The sequence below is a fragment of the Chiloscyllium punctatum genome, chromosome 34, assembly GCF_047496795.1.
Source record: "Chiloscyllium punctatum isolate Juve2018m chromosome 34, sChiPun1.3, whole genome shotgun sequence".
Lineage (NCBI taxonomy): Eukaryota > Metazoa > Chordata > Chondrichthyes > Orectolobiformes > Hemiscylliidae > Chiloscyllium > Chiloscyllium punctatum.
Window position 1 is genome coordinate 10,663,512 of NC_092772.1, and position 4,635 is coordinate 10,668,146.

The following is a 4,635-nucleotide window of genomic DNA, read 5'->3' on the forward strand; positions in this document are numbered from 1 at the left end:
TAATACAATGACATGGAGGGTGATGTTGGTAGGAGGAGCTTACAGGGAGAAACAGCACTGTCAGGGTTTACCGGGATGAACGAATTTAGTATTTACTGGAAAAATGTATGGATTAGGGTGTTAGGGATTGGAGAACCTGACAGAGACAAAGAGCATTGTGTGATATAGAGGAGATTCCAAACAGAGACAGGATTATTGGGACTGGAGGATATTACAGAGGTCCCTAATACAACATGGGGCTGGATTGATGCCTGGGACCTCTGTGCTGTCTCAGTGAGTACAGCAGAGGTGAGAGCAGGACTCTCACAAGATGGTGGGAATGAAGCCTAGAATGTTGCTTTTCCTTGCCGAGAACTGTGTCTACGTCCTGTCTTCCACGTCGGAATATAGAAGGCCAGTAACTCCTCCCTGTGCTGTTTACTGTGAGTGATCTTTTCGGCTGCAGGATTTACTGAAGGCTCCAGATCGCACTCTCCATCTCTCTCTGGCTGCCCAATTGTCTTCAATGTGGCAATGAATGAGAATTACGAATTTGGCGAAGTCAGGCACATCCTGATTACCTAAAGGAGAGAGAAAAACAGACAGGATGGCAAATTAGACTGAGGTAGTGAGGATGACTCATGTCGAGTAGCACTGAGTCCAACAGACACCTGGAAAATCCCAGTCTCCATCCCTGGCTTGTGCTGCTCCGTCAGTCTGGAGTGGAGAATTCCTTTGGCTCAGAATCGTAGACCAGCTGCAGGAGTGAGAGGCTTTGACAGAGGCAGCAATTAGACCCACACAGTGAGGGATACCACATGGAGAGAGACTGAGTGATATCACCAGAGTCCAGCAGGTTTTCAGAATCAAACCATTGTGTCAGAAGGAGTGGGTCTGATGCAGTGGGAACTGTTACCAGTTCTAAGGGAGAAGTCAGCTATTTTATTGGGATGGTACAGTGGTGGAACCAGTTCCCTGGTCAATCATATGACCAGGATTGTGCAGAGTGCTTGAAACTGGCACCCATGAGAAGGTATAGGGCTCAGCTGAAAGGAAATCCGAATTCCACGGGGAGAGATTAAAATATTGAAACAGGGGGACGTGGTTGGGGACAAACAGAAAGAAAGAGGAAGGAAGTGAGTTCAACTAATATTGTACACCAGCAAATATGTTTGTGACAGGAAATAGTGATAAAAAGTAAATTACTGTTTCTAAATTTGGATGAAAGAAGTATTTGCACTAAGGGATATGCACGTGTGACTTGTGATTTCTATCTACTCACCATCAGGGAGACATGGTCACAGGGTGAACAAGAAGGTGGGGCATTAATATTCACAGCTACATAACATTGTGGAAAGTCAGGCAGAATGGGAAGAAGGATGGGGATCTCTCATCGTTAGGGATAACAATGGGATAATCAAGAAAATATGTGGCCTTAGATATTCAATCAGTCGTAGAAAAAATTCTGGGTAATAAGGGTCAGAACACAGAAGTGCAAGAGCAGTGTTAAGGCTCCTTTACAGCATTACATTGTGAGACACTGGATTAACAAGGAATTATTTGAATTTGTAACAAAGGCATTGGGATAACAGTGAGGGGATTCAACTTTCCTCTCTCATTATCGCATTGGTGATGGGTCACAGATTACGCTGACTATCTCCCACGCTCCGTGGGAGTCTGTAGGTGGCTGTACAGACTGATGTGGCCTCCCATAGACTCTGCAATACTTGGGGCAGAAAGTGGCCGGGTGAATGAGATGGGTGCGGCTTTTGGCTGACAGCACGCTCCTTGTGCTGTTTTCTCCTGGAATCTCCACAGTAAAATCCAAACACTTTTTTTTCAGATCTCCCCCATCAACTGTGATTCCACATAAACGGCCTCATTGACCTTTCAGGGGCTTTTTTCTCTCCCTCGCTATACTTTAGCCCCTGTTGAACCTTGTCAAAATGCCGCTGAAATTTTAAATATTCCCCACCACCAACAGCCTCCCACAGCCTTATCTATTCTGCCAGTTATGCTCATACCAAAATATAGAATACAACAGATTTAAAAATATTCTGCTTCTAAAAAAACATATTTCCCCCATTATTTCTCAGTGTCCAGTTATCATTTATTGTCATATCCTTTATAATCCAGTTCAGCATGTTCCCGACTTGCTGTCAGGCTAACACCGTTTGGTTTCAGGCTGATTGCACAGAGGGTTTTGATCAGCATGTTCAACACAGCATCTTGCGTCCACTCCTGTGCTGCATTGTTCCACGTTCTATTATGCATCAAGGAAGTATCTCGACCAAGAAAAGACTCGGGCCACTCAGGGATGAAAGAGAAATGAAAGGGGTTGTTGGGGAGGGGGATTGGTAAGGACAGGGAAGGGGAGGTGAGGCGGTAAGAACAGGGAAGGGAATAGAGTGTGTAAGAGGGAGCATGAAGAATAAAAGCAAGCAGGAGTATAGGAAAGTCTGAGAGATGTTTGTGAGGGAGGCCACATAAACGAGTGGAATAAATTAACATCACATAGCATAGGGACATGCAGTGATAAAACCCTCATTTGAACATGACTGGAAGGAATAACAAAAAACTATCACATCGGGTTAAAATCCACATTACTAAAGGTGGTGCAGGTTGGACAATGGAAAAGAGATTGTCATGGAGGAGAGGGCTTAAACAGAGCAATGGATGGACATGGATTCAGATCCACAGTAAAGGGATCACACCAGGGCCTGACCAATGAACCACAGCAAAGCAAGTTCAGTATTGGATTATAGATGAATGCTCAATATTATTCACCTCTGAACCAACTTCATTGTCCTTCAATGTAAACTCTCCGGCTGGATTTTTTAGCTGAAAAGATACCACAGAACTGAAATCAGAGAAACACTTCAGTTTTCATTACTTCTACTACTCTGCAAAATGAGATGACAAAAGACACATGTTGAGACACTTTCAGAATAAACAAATATATCTCTTGGTTTGAGTGCTAAACATCCACTTGTTAAAGGAGTTTCCAAAATCCACCATCATCAACTCAGGACGGGAATTTACAAAATGATTTGAGAGATCTCGTACTTTAATGACAAGGTTATGTTGTAGAGATGATTTGAGAGATTTGATATATGCATCCCATTTTAAGATATTTTTCTAACTACAAATTCTGTTTTCCAAAGATTGTTTGGAAAACAAAAGGTTGGAATAAAAAGAAAAAAAGTTATTCATGAACAGAATCAATTTTCTGTAATAACTGAATTCAATTGCGGGTGCAGCGAGCCAGCATGCCCAGCAGTCCTTAAAGCCCTCCATACTCACGACAGGCGAGGGCAGCACATTGGCAAAACCGACTTTATCTCCGTTGGAAATGGGAAGAGATGCGTTTTTGCACATGTTAAGGCTGCAGGAGCTGTCGAGCGTTTAAAAACCCTTTCAGCGAGAAGCGACTACGTTGAAAAATAACTTGCAATTAAATGTGTCGCAGTTCCGAGATGAACAGCCACCATCTTGGCCAGGGATCTGGACGCATGCACATACGGGTCCGTGACGTCACAATGCCGGGCGAGGCCGAAGGGTGACTCATGCAGATGCCGAAACTCTGAGAGTCAATCAGACAGTGCTAGAGGAGGTCAGCAGGGTCTGGCAGGAGATGTGGACGGAGAAACAGAGTGAAACATTACAGTCCTGTGTGGATTTTCTTCAGAACCCATTACCCGGGTGCTGCAGTGTCCTCGGCGATAGCTTTTATCAGTTTCACCCTCAGGTGATCTTTGAAACAAACAGCAGTCTCCCTGAATCTCTGGATTTTCTGCAGGAGACTTTTTACGCACATGCTCAGATGCGTCATGTCCCACTTGTGAAGCAGATGGTGCTTGAGAATCCAGGCCTTCTTAGTTCGAGGGGAGTTCCTCAGGGTCTTTTCTTTGGCCGAGCCTACTTCAGCTGCTTCGCCAATCACTTTCCCTTCAGAAGTAGGGATCTTGGTTGACGATTGGACAATATTCAGCATCATTCTCAACTGCTCATATACTGATGTGCATATATCAATGTGTTCAGGTTGTACGTTTGCTCGCTGAGCTGGTAGGCTTGCTCTCATTGAGAACAATCTTACAACCTGAACCTCAACCTGAGCTAAAACTGTTCTCAAAAATCGCATACCCATAAGCAGCAAGACCGGGCCAGCATCTAAAATTTGCACAAGTGGCACGGAACAGTCGTATCACATCTATGCCTGGCAAAGACCATCTTTAACAAGAGAATATCTGAGTATCCCTTGTTGACATTAAACAGCAATATTATTGTTGAATCCTCCATGAGCAACATTCTGGGGTGTAATGTTGACCAGAGACTGAACAGGAGTGACCATACCACTTGAGACAAGATCAGGGCAGAGGCGAAAAGTCTTGCAGCTCTCAACTCACCTCTTGACTGTCTTCCTACAAGATGAAAGTCAGGTGTGATACGGAGTCCTCTCCATTTTCCTGGTTGAATGCTGTTTCAACAACACAAGAAACTTGTCAACATCTGTAACAAAACAGTACTCTTCATTACCAATTACCTTCACCATTCCCTTTCTTCACCACTGATGTAAAGTAGCAGCAAGAGGTATCATCTCTTCTGTAACATTCTTCTGGATAATGGCCTGAACTATCCACCAGTTGGCTACGTACA

General features: G+C 44.1%; 1 long non-coding RNA gene across 1 annotated transcript; it reads right to left on the reverse strand.

Annotated features, from left to right (window-relative positions):
* Window positions 1-244: 244 nt before the first annotated feature.
* Window positions 245-3,469, reverse strand: LOC140458988 (uncharacterized). Its single transcript, XR_011953797.1, has 3 exons — window positions 3,283-3,469; window positions 2,767-2,820; window positions 245-560 (listed from the first exon to the last, which is right to left on the reverse strand). It is a non-coding gene; the product is annotated as an uncharacterized lncRNA (long non-coding RNA).
* Window positions 3,470-4,635: the final 1,166 nt, after the last annotated feature.